At 36.3% G+C, this 18,611-nt stretch overlaps 1 long non-coding RNA gene and 1 pseudogene across 1 annotated transcript in view; one reads left to right on the plus strand and one right to left on the minus strand.

The window, feature by feature from the left end:
- Positions 1-7,850: 7,850 nt before the first annotated feature.
- Positions 7,851-18,611, minus strand: part of LOC138397198 (uncharacterized) — a 77,056-nt gene continuing 66,295 nt past the window's right edge. The window contains exon 4 of the long non-coding RNA XR_011235756.1: positions 7,851-8,074. This is a non-coding gene — a long non-coding RNA (uncharacterized lncRNA). The remainder of the gene's footprint in view (positions 8,075-18,611) is intronic.
- LOC138380929 (RNA-binding protein 44-like) overlaps positions 10,527-18,611 on the plus strand; it is a 197,917-nt pseudogene continuing 189,832 nt past the window's right edge.

Raw genomic sequence — 18,611 nt, forward strand, 5'->3', positions numbered from 1 at the left:
TTTTAGTGAGCAATTCTTTTATTAATAATTTACCTCTCATTTTTGAAGGTCAGGAATTTGGGCAGGTATTGGCACTTCTTCTTTTATTTATTTATTTATTTATTTATTTATTTTTGAGACAGAGTCTCACTCTGTTGCCCAAGCTAGAGTGCCATGGCATCAGTCTGGCTCACAGCAACCTCAAACTCCTGGGCTCAAGCGATCCTCCTGCCTCACCTCCCTAGTAGCCGGGACTACAGGCATGCTCCACCACGCCCGGCTAATTTTTCCATTTTTTTCTAGAGACAGGGTTCCACTCATGCTCAGGCTGATCTTGAACTTCTGAGCGCAAGCAATCCTCTTGCCTTAGCCTTCCAAAGTGCTAGGTTTATAGGCATGAGCCACAGCGCCCAGTCTCATATTCTTTTAGTAAAGTTGTAAAATTTTATTATGTAAGTTTGCATATTTCTTGTTAGATTTGTTCTAGGTATTTTATGGATTTATTTTTTCTATTTGAAGTCCTATTGTCATATTTTCCTAACTGATTAATATATAGGAACCTAATAATTTTTATATGCTAATTTTTAATGCAAACACCATGCTGAACACTTGAATTAGTTTTTTAAATTTTATTTTTGTTATTATCATTTTCTTTTTTGTGATGGGATTTTGCTATGTTGCCCAGGCTGGTCTTCAAACACCTGGATGCAGGTGATCCTCCATCCTCAGCCTCCTGAGTAGCTGGGACTACAGGCATGCACTGCTGGGCCTGGTTTTCAGTTAGTTTGATAGTTGAAATGCTTATTGTCTTCCAAATATCTCCAAATAGTGGCATTTTTTAGTTGTTTTCTGATATTTAAACTGTTTATCCTTTTGGAACTTAACTGAATTAACTAAGACCTCTAGTATAATGTTGAATAGTGCTAGTGTTGGCTGAATATCCCTGCTTATCCTGACTTTTTATAATCGACCATGTTATCAAAGATTACATTTTCAACAGCGTTTTAAAAGATTGTGGAACACTTGAGTCCTATTGCCATATTAAGTATGCCTTGTAATTTTTTGTTGAACATGATGATATACTGGGTAAAAGGAGCCATGGTAAATACGCATTTGTTGTGAGGTTTTATGTTTATCTGGTTGGGGTTTAGGCCGTTTTACTATTTACTTTTACTATTTACTAGCTTTAGGTGTTGGAGGATAAAGTTTCCTCTTGTGCCCTTATGCTTGTCCTCTCTTGTCTTTGAGTTTGAGAGTAATAAGGCGCTTGTTTCTTTTGTCATCCTGTTATGTGGTAAGGAGTGGGGGGAGGGGAGACATTAGATAGTGCCATGGTTAGTTCTCAGGTTTTCAGTGAGTCTGTGCCCCTGGCTGTGACCTACACAAAAGTGCTTCTCAGTTTTGTTTTGTTTCTACCCCCAAGTGAGACAAAAAGGCTGGAGCAGACTGGAGTGGGATATTTATTTCCCCTCCCCCAACTTGGTTAGTTTTTGGTAAAACCCGGTTGGTTAGGCTCCGGTGAAGTTTCTCTCGAGGGCCAGCCTTACTAGGAGAACAGAACACGCTGGTGTGTTGCACCATGGCTGCCTTCCCTCCCTTTGCTGAGGCACAGGAGACTTTCTCTGACCTTCACTGTGGGAACCTGGTAGGACAGTTCCTGGAGGTGAAACCCACAGATGTGTGGGGGCCTGCCTAAGACCAGGCACCCCTGGAGTCTTTAACTCTTAAACTTGTCTACGCTGAGCCTCCAGCTAGTCATAAATTACAGTTTAGATTTTCCTGCCCTGGTACTGGGTCCTGCAGAGTTTCTGCTTGTGGGTTTCTGTTCTGGCTGAGTTGTGGTTCTCTGTCTGCCTGCCTGTCTCTCTCGTTTGGGGAGCAGCAGTTTCCTGTGTACCCTCATTTCTCCAGTGGATCTGAGATGTTGGGGTTTCCATTTGTTCAGCCTTTTTCTTGTTCTGTGGATGGGAATGATGACTTCTAAGCTCCTTACAGATCGGAAACCAGAAGTCAGATTGCCATATTTTTTGAAGATTGATTGATTGTTTGCCAGTATTCACATTATAATAAAGTGACTTCTATTCAGGCATGTTATAAAGATATACTTATCAATAGCTAAAGTAGAAAGGCACAGATTAGAAATTTAAGTAGCAGGAACATGAAGCCTTAGAGTTACAAGAATGAAACATCAGAAATACATTTTCTGCTGAGGATTTGCAACTTGTTTTTTTTTGCATACAGTATTTAACATGTCAGCATTGTGTTGTTTAATAAATACATGTTTATGTGAAATATTCCACAGAAACTCCATGGACATCTGATTTCTTAACCTTTTTGGCCTGCAGGGCCTGTGGTCATCATAATGAGATAATACCTTGCTTGTTGGCATCAGGAAACAGATTTAAAGAAAGCATTAATAATTTTATGTCTCTTTACGTTCTGCAAAAATATCCTTAATGTTCTACTGGACTGTAGCAAGACTGCCTTATCTGAAAGCTGCTTGGTCATCTCTGAAATTATCTTTTCTAAAGTATTTACTGAAATAAAGTGCTGCGTGCCAGTTCTCCCACTTGTTCTTTTATCACCCCTGCTCTTGCACATTCCATGTGTGAAAAAGGAACAACCTGATATTGAGAAGAAAATAGAATGCATTTTTCTCAGTAGTAGCATAAGAATCATTTTTCTCTTCCTACTCCTTCATTTTAATAAAGTACAATACAGAGTATAATAAGGTCCCAATGTTTTGAGCCGTGGTAATCTGAAACTTTTTAACTGACTGTAAGTGCTGGAGTTGCTGTTGCTAGATACAGCAAAGGTTATGGATTTTAAATTGGGTGGTCACTGCCTTGCAATTTAGTTTAAAACAAAAGAGAAAGATCTGTTAGCTGTTTACAGAACTGTAGTGGATTCTTTACCCACTTACTGTTGTGCATCACAGTGCTGGTGAACTTCTAAGGTGAGCTTAAAAACAGTGAACACTGATTTACAGGGGGAAAAATGCCACTTTTCTGTTTATATTATCTGCCTTCCCATCTAATGTTTCCCCACATGGCACTGATAATTTGTGATACTGCTTGTCTCTGAAATGTATCATTTTAGACATATATGCAGTTACCATACATTTGTACAATTAGTAACACTCTGGTATTTCTATAATGAGCCAGGTATTGATGAAATAATAATAAAACGGACATCATTTCTCCCCTCGTGGCGCTCACTCTAGTGGAGAAGATATTTACTGTGCAAATGTGTATGTGATATCAGGGGATGATAACTGCTCTGTGGAAAAAGAAGATAGAGAATGACAAAAGCATCCATGTGACCAAAACGTCTGTACCCCTGTAGTATTCTGAAATGAAATAAAAACAAGGAAGATAGAGAATGATGTGGGAGAAATGGAGATGTTAATTTAAACAGGGTGTTCAGGGAAGGCATCAGTGAGGGAAACACAGGCAAGGGTTTAAGGGCATCAGCCACAAAGCTCCGGAGGGCGGAACATTTTCATCAGGGATTAGGAAGTGCCAAGCTGTGTGTGCGAGAGGAACACTGAAGAAGGCAGAGTGGCTGCGAGCCACGGGGCCAGGGGTGGGAGTGAGGCCAGAGAGGTGACCAAAGGCAGTTCATGTGTGGCCTTCCAGGTCATGGAACGTCTTTGGTTTTTATTCTTTTTATCATTGAATGGTTTTGACTAAAAATGAAGTGGAAGGACATGCAGTTTTTCTAGTGGTTGGCTCACCATGCGTCTGACTGAGAACCAGCACTGACTGGCCACGCTGTCCCCTCTGGCCACGCGAGCCACCTTGCTCCTTCCGCACACTCCCCGGGGACCCCTCAGCTGTCTGGAACTGAGTGTAGAGCACGTTCTGCAATAAGGTTGTTTATTCTTGGTGGTGGCTTTTCTTTCTGCCATTTATTGTTCTGCTGTACAGTTTTAACCTATAATAATGGGGTGTGCAAATGTGTGCTGGTGCCGGTGGAGGACCTGCCCTGGTGAAGCAAAGGAAGAGCACTGTGCTCACTGTGTGGACAGTTCGAGTTTTCTTCAGGGGAAGCGACTGAGGAAATGGAGGGGGACGGATCAGTAGAGAGCTGGGGTTGCTGTAAGACCACTAGACATTCTGGAAACATCAGAGCCACTAGTGCAGCCCGAGGGGATTAACCAACAAGTCTATGACAGGTGGCCAGAGACACTCTAACTGGGGCCGTTCCCTGATTTCAGGGATTTGTGTGAAGCAGAGGAGCGACTGGTCAGTGCGCTGTGTCTCCGTAGCGCTGTGCTGAAGGCGCCTTGGACGGCGCAGGCTCGCTCAGCACCTCCACTTTCGGGAACCACGTTCCACACCCTAAGTGAGGCGTGAGTGTAATAGAAATGTCTTTTTTTCTTTTTCTGAAAACACAAATGTGCATGTTCTTGATTTGTTTAATTTCACACAAAACCACATTCTATAACCAGTCATCTCAAGACAATAAATGAGTTCACTTAATAAAAATAGAAAATTATCAGTTGAGAAATGAAAAAGAACTGTACTTTCTAGAAAGGCATCTTAGAGGACCGACTGAAATGTTTTACCTGTACTGTTAAACCTAGAAGTTCCAAAGGCCATTTAATATACTGGAACTGTCTCTGCTGCCTTAGGAGTGGCCACCGTGTTTTGTTGCAGACAGTCCCTTTGGGGTGTAGCAGATGGTATTCCTTGTGGATTACACCTCTGCAGCTCCTTTAATATAACTGTGAAGAAAGTTCAAATTTGGCCATATGTACTTGAAAACAAACTAGAAAGTCTCTTGGCAAAGCAGTGGAGCAGGCAGGTTTTGGTGTGCCCACCCTGTCGTTTGTGTCCTTAACCAGCTCGGAGCTGTCCGTTGTGATCTAATGTCCACAGCATTCAGTGTGAGTTCAATATGGGGAAGGGGGTAAGAAGTTAGTAGAAAGCCTTTTATTTTTTGAAATCATAATGTCTTTGTAGGTTTGTAAGTGTCAGGGGAAATTTTGCTTTAATGCTTTTCTTAAATTGATCTTTATTCAGTTCAGATTGGAGTTTTTAAGCTACATACCTCAAAATGAAGCAAGTCTTTTTGTTTGTTTGTTTTGTTTTGGGACAGTCTCACTCTTGCCTGGGCTAGAGTGAGTGTCATGGCATCAGCCTAGCTCACAGCAACCTCCAACTCCGGGGCTCAAGCGATCCTCCTGCCTCAGTCTCCCGGGTAGCTGGGACTACAGACATGCGCCACCATGCCCGGCTAATTTTTTCTATTTTTAGTTGTTTGGCTAATTTCTTTCTATTTTTAGTAGAGATGGGGTATCGCTCTTGCTCAGGCTGGTCTCGAACTCCTGAGCTCAAGCAGTCCTCCCACCTCGGCCTCCCAGAGTGCTAGGATTACAGGAGTGAGCCACCGTGCCCGGCCAAAGCGAGTCATTTCTTAGCAAACATGAGGTTGTTGCAATTTTTAGTTACTTAAAATGTGACATCAGATAAAGTAATCAATAATATTTAAAAGAAAAGATTTAATTCCTTTTGAAACTTTTATACAAAAAAAATAAAACTTATGTAATGATGCACACCAATAAACAGGTATAAGCCACCACCCAACACAGATGTCCTAGTGGCGGACAGTTGAGTAGTTTCTAGTTTTTAGTTTTTTCTGTTACAAACTATGCTGTAAATTCTTGTACCTATATCTTAGTACCCCCCTGACTTTTAGTATCCTTGTTTCTCTAACATATATCTAGAAGTAGAATTCTCAGTTGTGAGGTGTGGGCATGACCAATTGTACAAGATAGTGCCACATGATTTTCCAAAGTGATAATTGCTCCCACGTCACTGTGTGTAAGTTCCACTTTCACATCTTCATCAATGCTTGATTTTTTCCGACATTTAAATTTTTGCTAATCTGATGGGTAAAATAGGATTTCACGGACTTGTTCTTTTCTGATTGCTAAGAGGTTAGGCATTTCTTTATGTGCTTAATTGCTTGGTATGGTTTCTTCTGTGAAAGATGTGCTTGTTCATGTCTTTTGCACATTTTTCTGTTTTTTCATAAGCCTCCCTTTATGTTCTGAAAACAAATTCTTTGTTGGTTATATGTGTTAAAACATACTTACCTAACATCTTCTCGGCGTATGTTTTTGTGTTAAGAATGTTTTCTTACACTCGGTAATAAAGATTTCATCCAGATTTACTTGTAAAAGTTGAAAAATCTTGCCTTTTACATAGAAGCCTGGAATTGATTTTTGAAGAAGGGATTTAATTGCATTTATTTTCTATGTGGAGAACCCTCTGTTCCACAACTACTTACTGAGTAGCCTTTCCTTTCACCACTGGTGTGCAGTATAGAATAGTGTATCAGGCTCCCATACATGATGCGTTCGATTATAGATTGTATTAGCCCATTGGTTCATCATCGTGCCAACTCCACAGTGTCTTCTGCAGTTTGCTTTACAGTGTCCTGATACCTGGGAAGGCAGGTCCCTTTCTTTTTCTTCTTCTTTTGTAATGTTTTGGCAATTCTTAAAATGTATATGGCCACTCTGTATAAATATTTATACAGAATATAAATATTTATATTTATATATTATATTTACACGGAATGGCCATGTAAATTTTCAAATTAGTTTATTAAGTTTTCCAAAAGCTCTGTTGGACTTTGGATTAGACTCGCACTAAATCTATAGATAAGAGTATTCCTATTTATGAAGCTAGTGTATGTCTTCATTGTTTAGTTATTTCCATAAAGGCTTTTAAAAAACTTTGTACTAATGAAAACTTTTAAACATATTCAAAAGTAGACAGTAGTATAATGAGCCCCACGTATCCATCTCTCAGCTTCAACAATTTCAATTCTTTACTTTATTCTATCCACTCTCTTCTTTTCCGCTTTAATTTTGAAGGCAAATCTGAGGCATATCAGTTTATCCATAATTATTTCAATATGTATCCCTAAAAAAGACTTAACCACAATACCATTATGATACAAAAAATTGATAATTTAAAAGGGTTTATTTACACATAAATGTACATATGATAATTATGAAACAAATGCATTGTGAAGCAAATATTACTCAAGGTAAGAAATAGGACATTGTCAGCACCCCAGAAGCCTCCTGTGTCCTTTCCAATTACATACGTTCCTGTTCCAACATCTGGTGGAATTGCTATCCTGATTTTTATGGTAATTACTTCCTTCCATGATTTTTACCATCTATATATGTATCCCTAAACAATACAGTTTAGCTTGCCTATTTTGACTTTAAATGGAGTCATAACTGGAGGTGATCCTTCGTGTTTTCTTCTTTAATTCAATATTATATTTATTTATAAGATTGATCCATATTCATGTAGGCAGCTAAATTTCACATTCATTTTTCTTTATTGTTTTGTTGTATGGCTGGTACCATAATAGATTTATCCATTATAGTTTTTTTATAATCTGGGTTGATACCCAATGCGACCGACCATTAAGAACATTGCTCTTTTATGCATTTGTGTGTGTGTAGCCTGGTGAACATGTGCATGAGTTTCCCTAGGACTGTGCCCCCCATGACCAGGTGGCAGAATAGCGCCCCCTGCCACCCAGTCTGTGGGAAAAATTGTCTTCCATTAAACTTGGGAACTGGGGGGCTGCATGGCAGGAGATGAGCGACTTCATCATCTGTGTTTACAGCCATTCCTCATGGCTCCCCACACCCTCCCTCTGAAAAATTATCTTCCATGAACCCGGTCTCTGATGCCAAAAATGGTTGGGGACCCCTGCTCTAGGGCATATACCTAGGAGTGAAATTATTGGCTCTAAAGTCTAAAGAGTTCACCTTGACCAAGCAAGAGCAAATTGTTTCAAAGTTGATGTTATTCTTTGACATTCTCATCAGCAGTTTGAGTGTTCCATTATTTCGTATCTTCAGACTTTAAAATCTTTAGCAATTGGGGAAGAATGTAGTAGCGGTTCTTTAAGTTTAGCCTTGTATTGTCTTACATTTTAATATGAGAGTGAACAGGCTGGTCTGAAGGTAGTCAGTTATCTCGATTGATTGTTCACCGTCAGTTATAGACTGAATGCCTTGTTCTGCTCTTTCCCCTCTTCTCACTACTGCACTTGTCTTAAAATAAAAAAAAAAAAACCAAAAGAGAGAGTGAACAGTAAGCCTGACTTGTTTGACTAATACCTTGTGAACCTCAAGATTATACACATAAATTAGAGATTTCTTAAACTAAAATTCCCCAGTTGAAGTCTTCCACACTTTTGTTCATATTCCATTTATATTATAACATAAAATCAGTTCTTTCAAGGTATAGAAAAAGGCACATTTAGATAAATTGAAGCAGATTAATTTAAGACATTATATACTATAACATCTTTTGTTTTTATGTTTATTTTCCAGTATGGTTAGGCATGAATCTAATTTGGCACATTCTCCTTATTTTGTTCCTAGTAACTCTTGTAGAAATAACATAGTAGCCACCAGGCATCTTTGTCACTCTATATACTAATCATTATTACAGCTTAATATTTTAAAAGATGAAAAATAAAAATGGAAGTTCTCGGTGGCTCACGCCTGTAATCCTAGCACTCTGGGAGGCCGAGGCGGGCAGATTGTTTGAGCTCAGGAGTTGGAGACCAGGCTGAGCAAGAGCGACACCCCATCTCTACTAAAAATAGAAAGAAATTATATGGACAGCTAAAAAATATATGTATATAGAGAAAAAATTAGCCAGGCATGGTGGCACATGCCTGTAGTCCCAGCTACTCGGGAGGCTGAGGCAGGAGGATCGCTCGAGCCCAGGAGTTTGAGGTTGCTTTGAACTAGGCTGACACCACGGCACTCTAGCCCGGGCAACAGAGTGAGACTCTGTCAAAAAAAAAAAAAAAAAAATAGGAAAAAGGAAGTTCTAGTATTTTCCTCTAACTTCCCAGTAGATCATCTTGATCCTCCCTCAGGCGAGCATATCCCACATTGCAAACCATTGATGACAGAAGTCAGAAGTTTAGAGCACCCAGCCCCAAATCTTTAATTTTATGGCGTAAGTAAATTATAATTTTTAGAGACTCCGACATCCTTCTTTTCACTCAACTAGCTTACTTTATAGCTTACTTTAATTAGGAGGAACATAATGGTGTATTTAAGCCTAATGAAACAGATATCAGCAATATATGTTGAGTAGGGTAAGCATATAGTTTATCACCAAATCACTAGACTTTTGAGGATGAAAGAGAGTAATAGTAATGTTAATCATTCACCACAGCAATAGGTATAAATCTGGACTGTCCCAGGCAAATCCATGATATATGGCCACCATCGTGTGTTGCATGAGTGTAGTTAAAACTAATATCTTGCACCTTCATGTCATGAGGTAGAATAAAGTAATGTTCCATTTATTTTAGGTAGAGCAAAGTTTTAATTTCTCCTTTGTTGAAATGAGGAAAATAGTTTTTAAATGCCCCTCATAAGTTTTCTCATTCTGTCTTTTTCCACCAAGGGAATCTTGGTCAGATGACAATCAGGAAAGATGGTTTAATCTATATAAGAACACCCTGCACATTATAAAGTGTTATAGTAACATAAGTTACATTCCATTATCAGGCCAGGAGGCAATGGAATAGGAAAGCTGAAGTTTATTTCTGCTTTTCTGACTTTGGTCTTAACTTTAAGGTTTCATTCTTTGAGTGGCCTTAGGTAATCCCCCAAGATGGATTCCCAAGTCCAAAGTGAAATACTTGATTAATATATGTTCCTTTCTACTAACATGAATGATAAAAAGTAAATTGTTTTAACAAATTGTTCTATCGTTAAATTCATTTTTTAAAAAACTCAGTTATCCACAAAGAATTAACAGATTCATAACGAGATTTTCATGTACTTAAATTTCTTACGTATTAATACTTTGCTTAAACAATTTATACATTTAGTACTATATGATAATTCTTAAGGGCTTTATTTTCATTGCAATGGTACCAATGGTATAAGCTGCTTATTTAGGAAGAATAAATTATTTTTAAACGTACAAGATATAGATGTAACAATTTTTATAATCATACTTTTGGCTATAAAACAATATCTATTTTAAGTTGGGATTACATTTTAGTCCCTGTCTCATTAAATTAACTAGTTATGCATGAAAGCCAGTATAGTGTAGTATAGTATTTCTAAATTTCAGCTATTCATGTACCATATTCACAATTTACCATAGCCCTATGTTACCTGTAATGTTATTCTGTATTTTTCTTTAAATGATTCTCCTTTTCACAAAAATTTAAGTGTGAAGAATAATTCACTCTTACATATAAGAAAGAAATATTACTTCCCATAAATAAAAGATATACATAAGCATACACTAAATACATAACTGTTAAAGGTTAATGTTATTAATAATTATACATACCTCCCAAAGTTATCTCAAGTACTTCTAGTGTGTATCTGCCACACTTTCCAAAATACTAGTGTTAGCACAGAGTGACTATACACAGACTGGATTCAAATCCTAATTCTTGTTAATGTGACTTGGCGCAATGAGTTTCTTAGATTCAGTTTTCTCATCTGTGAAGTCAGGTTGATGGTTTTACTCCTCATAGCCTTCGTTATTGTACGGGCTAAATAATGCCAGTGAACAGTGCCTGTCACATAGTAAGAGCGCAATAATTGCTAGTCCTTATTACTGTTTTTATTATCTTAATCCTCAGATATCTTTGTTATCTGACAGTAGTCATCCTAAACAAAATACGTCACCCAAGAAAGACATTTTAAAAAATGGTGATATAAATGTAGACTTTGATCAACTGAAAGTTGATGATAAAAGTTAGTATAAAAATATATTATCTTTCATAGTTGCCAGAAAACAGTCAAGGTTTAAAATATCTCTAGTGTTTATTCATTGAATCAAAATAAATATTTTTAATTGACTACAATGGCATCATTCTGATTGTGAATGTTAAGTATGTTCTTATTTTTGCTTGACTTGTCTTTAAAGTCACCTGATATATTCGATAATGCTGAATAATAATATGGACTTTTATTCTGCTTCATGTTTCCAATTTGAAAACTTTCTTTCTTGTGTCTAATTGTATCTCTGTAAATTGTGTACATTTTTTTAGTTTTCTCCTCTATGAAAAGAGATTATGGTCATTCCAAAAAGATCATTAATTTTAATGATATAAAGAGCTGCAGCACTACTTAGTCCTTTTAAAGAAGTTTTCTCTTATTCTGTATATAAAGATAATGTCTTTTTTCCAATAAATAACAATTGAAAAATCAGAATAGTAACAGTTTTAATAAACTGGGAATCAATATTAATTAAAGGGAAACTAGGAAGCAGATCACTCAAACTGAAAAGAACTTTTTATTCCGGGACTGCTGAAATCCCTTATTCACAGAAACCTTATGCTTGGTTCTCTTATTTTGCTTAATATTCATCTTTAGATTTGTATATAAAACAAGTAATTATCATAGTGATTCATCATGCTTTTTAGATAACTTTTCAGAGGGTTAAACATTATAGGTAATTCATAGCTCATTGTTTTCAATTTATGAGACTGTAGAAATTACCAAGAAATAAGTGAAGACTGGTTTGATGCTAAAGAAAACCTGACAGGATTTGACTTCTGAGGAAGGAAAGAAAATCAAATAGAACAAGATAGATGGAATCTGAAGTTTACACCAGGTTGGTTTAACAATTTACTGAGGAATCCTAACCTTTTTGTAAAATAATACTTACCTGCTTCTGGGTTGTGTTGGCTGCCTGAGCTGTTTTAATATTTTATTCCTGTTTGCGGCTTTTCTTTATACAAAATGAGAAATTGGCCAGTTGGAGGTCAACTTTTTAAAGAGCAGAAAATTGCTAAAAGCTTAAACCCAAGATTTAGTTAGCAAGTAGATAAGCTGCATTCTTTTCCACTGAGCCCTAACTGGACACTTTCCAGGTGCGGTTACCTGGTGAACAAAACCAACTTCTCAGTTTTCCTCAGGTAACCAGTACTAATCTATCAAATCGGTATTAGTGATGGAAACTATTTGCTTTCCCTCACTTTAATAATTTCATCTATTTCAGGAATATTTTCAACTTTAGATAGCCCTTAAATGCTTATAATAGTTAGAATAATCACAGGCACTAGAGAAAATTCTATCATTTCTTGTGATAGTTATGCGGTTACCTCTCTTTATTTTTATCTGTATGTTTCTGTGGGTTTTTAAATTTTCCATGTTAGCGATGGTTTTATTTTTTTCTGCTTGTATAGATAATGGCTTACTAAGATTTTTAAATAAAATATGAAAATATAAGAAGATTAAAATTACCTGAAGTTTCTGCAACCTTCAGTAACCACTATGAATATTTTAGTGAGCATTTCAATGCATTTCTTTATGCATATATTAATACATATACACAACTTAAAATATTATATCATCTGGTTTAATTGTAACTGTTTTTTTCTTTCCTTGCATTATTTTCCACCATATCACTTGTCACAAGACTGTGTGTCTTGCTTACTTGATACTTGATTGATTACTTGGTTCACTGCTTTCCCACCCTTACATACTAGCTCAGCAAGATCAGGGATTTTTGTTCACTGCCAAGTACAGCGTGCAGCCCATAGGGTATCCAGTAGATATTTTGTATTGAATTAGTGAAGGGTTAGGTGATAGGTGTAATGTATACCTTCTGACTCCTTTAGTGTACTATATCTCTTTACTTCTTTTTCACTGCAATATAAAAATGTAAAGCTAGGTCGTTTCACTATTTTCTCTGTAGAATACATTTATAATCCAAAGAGATTAACAAATTAAATGAAGTAAGTTAATGAAGAAGGTTAGGTATTAATTACCTAAAGATGAAAGACTCTGCGTGAATTCTAGCACTAATACTTAACAGATTTGTGACCTAAACTCCTATGACCTCAGTATCAACATCTGTAAAATGGAAATAATATTAATAATAGCTCCCTCACAGAGTGGTTGGGAGAATCATGTGAGGTGATGTGTATATAAACTGCTTAGCGCGTTGCCTGGAGCAGAGCATTCAGTAAGTGCTAGACTACTCTTGTTACTATTATTACTTAATGAACACAATAAAATTTACAAATCTCCCATTATTATTTAAAAATTATTAAAACATAAGTAAAAGTACTCATGGATTCATTCAACAATATTTGTGTACTCCCTCTGTGCCAGGTATAGGATTTGCTAGTAATTCAAGTCTCAATTCAGTGAATCTTTGATTTCAGACCAGGTTCCCTTCACAATATTGACTATGAGATGACAGCCTAAGAATTTTGAATTTTTTTGTCAAGCAAGAAAAATAATTATCTATAATCCAAGTATTTGTGGTTTCTAAGATCATGCTGTCTAACTCAAGTAATTTGTCTGTTTTTTTCTTATGTGCTCTTAACATTATCACAAGCTATATAATACCTGCTGTTGATATTTGTCTAATTGAAAGGTTTTCTTGGTACATTATTTCCCGAACAAAGGAATGTGTGTAAAGAGGTCTCTGAAACCACTAGCTCTAGCCAGCACTAACACTACGGAGTTAAGATCCTGTGTACATCCAGTGTTCTCATAGCACTTCCCTGAACCAGGGACAAATGACAGACTTTTTTAGTCATGATGTACAGTCAGCCCATGGGTTCTGTATTCATGGATTCAACCAACTTTCTTGTCATTATTTCCTAAACAACGCAGCATAACAACTATTTACATAGAATTTACATTGTATTAGGTATTGTGAGTAATCTAGAGGTAATTTAAGGTATATAGGAGGATGTGTGTGGATTACATGCAAATACTATGCCATTTTATATAAGGGATTTGAGTATCCTCAGATCTTGGTATCCACAGGGAGTCCTAGAACCAGTCCCCCAGGGATACCAGAGGACAGCTGTAACTGATTACTCCGTTTAGATGTAATTTATTCATTTGAGCTATGAGAGACTTAATATCAACTAATCCGTACCCATTTATTTTTCAAGATGATACGATTAAGGCCCAGAAATCTTAACACTGTACTCCAGGCTTTTGGTCTTCAGTCTGGTCATGCTGATATTTGTTGATAACTTTTTGACAAGCTTTGTGATAGTAAAAAGAAAGCACAAAATATTTAGCAAGTTTTCATTTTCTCTTAAACATCTCAATACAATGATGATCATTTCTGTGGTATATTCTGTTTTTCTACAAGCAGAAATGTATGCTGAACCCTTACGAAGAGATAAAGGTTATTTGGTACATGTTGGTGGCCTCTGCCCTTCAGTATCTGAGGTATGCCAAGATTTCTTTTTGAACTTCATATTATTTCTTTTTTTAGGCTGATTGAAGGTCTCATTTCCAGAAATACCTAGTTTCTGAAATTTCAATTTATGATTCTTCTACTAACTACAGGTGTGTTTCCCAAATTCAGTCCAATGTGCATTACTGTGTGCCTGCTGCTCACTAGAGGTTCTGTACCAGACATCAGCCACAGTGGGGATAAAGTCAAAGGCCATTCCCACAGGAGGGTCCCAGGCTAGTATAGGGGGCCATGCAGACAAATAGTTGCAGTCATTATAGACAAATAGCTGCAGTCATTAGTTCGTGCTGTTCTTAATCAGATCTTTCTTGGATTATACTTTGTAGCTTGTTATTAATGGTATGTAGCAGACTGATTGACTTCCGTGTACTTTATCTTGTTACGCACTGTTTCACAGGGAATGTAGAGAGCCTTAGTTAAGGAGAACGGGCTCCAGAAAGAGAGAACTTTGGCTCAATTCCCAGGTCTGTCAGCAACTTGATGAATAAATTTGGGCAATTTACTTGACCTTTTTGTACCTCAGCCTCCTCTTTGTCTATAAAGTGAGGTTGATAGTACTGTCATAGCGATGTTGTGAAACTACTATAAGTATGTAAAGCACTAGGAGTAAAGCCTGGCACATAGTAGATGCTCAGAAAATTGTATTCTATTATTTCTGAGTTTAATTACTTTTTAGATGACACTTTTATACTTTTTAGGTGGATAGCTACATCATCTATATATAATCTCTTCCAATCTGTCTGTTGCTACTTTCTATTTTGTGACATTGTCAGATCATTCAAATCACAATGGTGATGGAAATAACTTTGCTGTCTGCTGATAAAAAATGATGGCTGTTCATTTCAGATATGCAAATCTTTATCAATTAAGAGAGAATCCTGTTTGTAGTTGGGATTGAAATTTGTTAGAAAATAGGTGTTTAATTTTATTTAATGGAGTCACCTAAGAGTATATGCTTTCTAAATTTTACTCATTAATGTGGTATTAATACAGTTCATTAAAGTAGTATTATAATCCTAGTAGTATTTACCTGATGTGAAAGATTCTTTTAGCATCTTGTTGAATCCTTAAAACAAACTGTGGGGTTTTCTTTTCTTAAGTATTATACATACTGTGTGGAAATTTAGAAAATACAATTAAATGCAAAAATACAAGGAGGCTATAAAAAATTATCCATAGTCCCATCATTTGAAAACAACCACTTTTCAGATTTGGTATGTATCCTTCCACTGACACTCTCTAGGTCTGGTGCTTTTATGGGAATAGCTCTTGCCTGACTTTCTCAATTATATGGTTAAAGTTCTGATTCGATGTTTCAACTTTTCTTGTTTTTTTGGTCTAAATATTTCCCCACAACAAGGCCATAAAGATATTCTCTTAAATATTCTGGTAAATGTTTTAAATTTTGACTTTCACATTGCAAGCCTTTGAGTCATCTGGAGGTTATGTTTGAACATAGGAATTAATTTTAATTTTTTTAGTATAAATAGTCCCCAGATTGCTAATTTCTGTAACTTTATCATATATCAGCTTTGCAAATGTTTTACATTAAATTTTAATATAAAATTAATAGGAGATAATTCATGAGAAATGCTTAGTGTCTTTTATTTCTCATCTTTAATTTGGTTTTTATTTAGTTATCCTAAATAAACATTCTTCCTGATTTCAAACTAAGTATATCAACCTTTTTTTTTTTTTTTTTTTTTTGACAGAGTCTCACTCTGTTGCCCGGGCTAGAGTGCCGTGGTGTCAGCCTAGCTCACAGCAACCTCAGACTCCTGGGCTCAAGCGATCCTACTGCCTCAGCCTCCTGAGTAGCTGGGACTACAGGCATGTGCCAACATGCCCGGCTAATTTTTTCTATATATATATTTTTTAGCTGTCTATATAATTTCTTTCTATTTTTAGTAGAGATGGGGTCTCGTCCAGGCTGGTCTCGAACTCCTGACCTTGAGCGATCCACCTGCCTTGGCCTCCCAGGGTGCTAGGATTACAGGCGTGAGCTACCTCGCCCGGCTTAGTATATCAACCTTTATAAGAGCATTTATTATTGTGAAAACTATATTTGAGCCAGTGATTACAAAATTAAGTTTGAGGTAATGTAAAGTCAATGAAAAACCTTTTGGTTTTCTGCTTTTCTGTTTTAGATATGCAACTCTTGCTTTCCAAAAAAACGAAACAAGAAACAGTGATATAAAGATGGCTGTGAAGGAAATGAATGGTGCCAAAAAGGTGGGGGCCTGCTGCTTTCCAGTCTTTTTTTTCTTCTTTATTCTTGAATAGTGCTACTCTGTAAGTAACTAATTATTATACTTTCATCACTTTTTATAGCTAGTGTTATCTCATAATTATTAAAACCATAAAAGGTAGTCATTTTATTTTTTTATGCCCTCATCTGTACCTCACTGAGGTTTTAAACACGATGTGGAAAATGATGGAGGTTTGCTCTGCCTCCTGCTCATCCTGTGACTCTGCGAGAGCTATCTCACTCTCTGAGCTTTTTGTCTTCAAATGAGGATAATAGTTACCTCAAATATTTAGAAGTTTAAATGAGTTTAATATGGAAAAATTCTTAGTACAATGTACTGAGGATGTACTCAGTAAGTACAGCTATTATCGTTGCTATTACATACCAGTAATTTGGCTTTTTCTTGGAGAGCTCATTTTTTCTGCGGTTTCAACTATCACTTTTAACTATCACATTCCAATCTTTTCACTTATTTACTGAACAAAGAGTTATTACATACCAACTGTGTACATTATTCTAGGAACTGGGAAAGCAACAGTGAACAAAATGGACAAAAATCTGTGCTTTTATATGAAGCTTAAATCTAGTGGGAGAGATAATGGCAATAAGTAAAAGTAATATTCTAGTGTGACAGAGCTAATATTTTATGTATTTTGCCCTGACTTTTCATCTAGGATTTAAAGTCTGAGCCCTTCCTTTGTTGAATTTTTACAGGATTTACAGTGGTTTCACACCATTTATAGTGTACTTGCATGGTTAATAGTAACTAACTGATCATTTTAATTTTATCTTTCACAAGTGAAGGAGGCTGCACTTTATATTACTAGTTCCCCTCCCCCCCATAACCTGTGATACAATTCTGGGCATGTAGTTTGTGTTCATTACATAAAGTATTTAGTAAATAAAATATAGAATATTTATAATTACTCTTCAGACCAGCCTTTATCAGGTGGGTTGGTTATGTCCTGTCTTTGGGAGGGTTGAGAAAATAGTTACACCATTTGCTGTGTTCTGGGGTTCAGAGGAAGAATCCCAGTTGAGGAAGGCTGATTTAGACATAGTCTCATAGACTTTATCATTACTATAAAAAATTATGTTGGGCATGTTTTCTTAATACATAGCCCTGAGCACCGCTGAAGTAAAGTTACTTGGTATAAATAATCTTAAAGTAAAATTTTCAGAGCAGTTTATTTTATTTATAATTTTAAAATTTATTTTAATTGAATAAGCTAGATTATCACTATGTAATGGTGTTAAGAAAACTTTTAAAATGCTTATTTAGGGTGTCAAGAATTGTAAACAAATTGAATCTGCTAAATTATTACCTGATGCACCTGTTAGATTCATACCTCCAAATACTCTGAACTTGCGTTCACCAAGATCATGAAGTGACTGGCTGAACTACATCCAGAAGTCAGCAGGTAAGAACTAAAATTATATTTTAATTGGTTTTAAGCTTTTTATGTAAAAGCATAGTTCCATTCAATAACTTAGCTATAGTCAGATTGTGTTACTTTGGAAAAGACAAATGCTCGCGTATGTTTTCACTTTGCCTAGAGACCATATTATAGAAGCTCTTCAGGAAGTAAGAATAAATCCTAAAGGGTTTCTGAATGGCTTATCTGTTAATACTATTGTGGAAATGACTTCATCTATTCTGAAAAACTCTTGTTTTTATTCCTAACTGGAAGCAGAGATCATACAATGTATTCTTTTTTATTTAAATATTACTTTAAAATTTTAAGCTATTGATTTCCTTTTTCACATAAAATGAATATTAAATTAAAAATAATAAAACATAAAATTTAAAAACAAACATATTACTATTAATGTAAAACCATTTACCCCAAAATTGCTTGGTTTAACATTCGTCATCTCACAGTTTGCAGATTAAGATTCAAGGCTGGCTTAGCTGGGTAGTTTGCGTTCAGAGTCTTTCATGTTGCAGTAAAGAAGTTGGCCTGGACCGTAGTCATCCAGAGGCCACACTGAGCCTGGAGGGTCTCCTAAGATGGCTCATTCACATGGCTGTTGGCAAGAGGCCTCAATGCCTTACTGCATGGGCCTCTCCACAGGACTCCTTGAATCCCGTTACATTGTGGCAGCTGGCTTCCCCT

Source organism: Eulemur rufifrons, chromosome 2 (assembly GCF_041146395.1).
Source record: "Eulemur rufifrons isolate Redbay chromosome 2, OSU_ERuf_1, whole genome shotgun sequence".
NCBI lineage: Eukaryota > Metazoa > Chordata > Mammalia > Primates > Lemuridae > Eulemur > Eulemur rufifrons.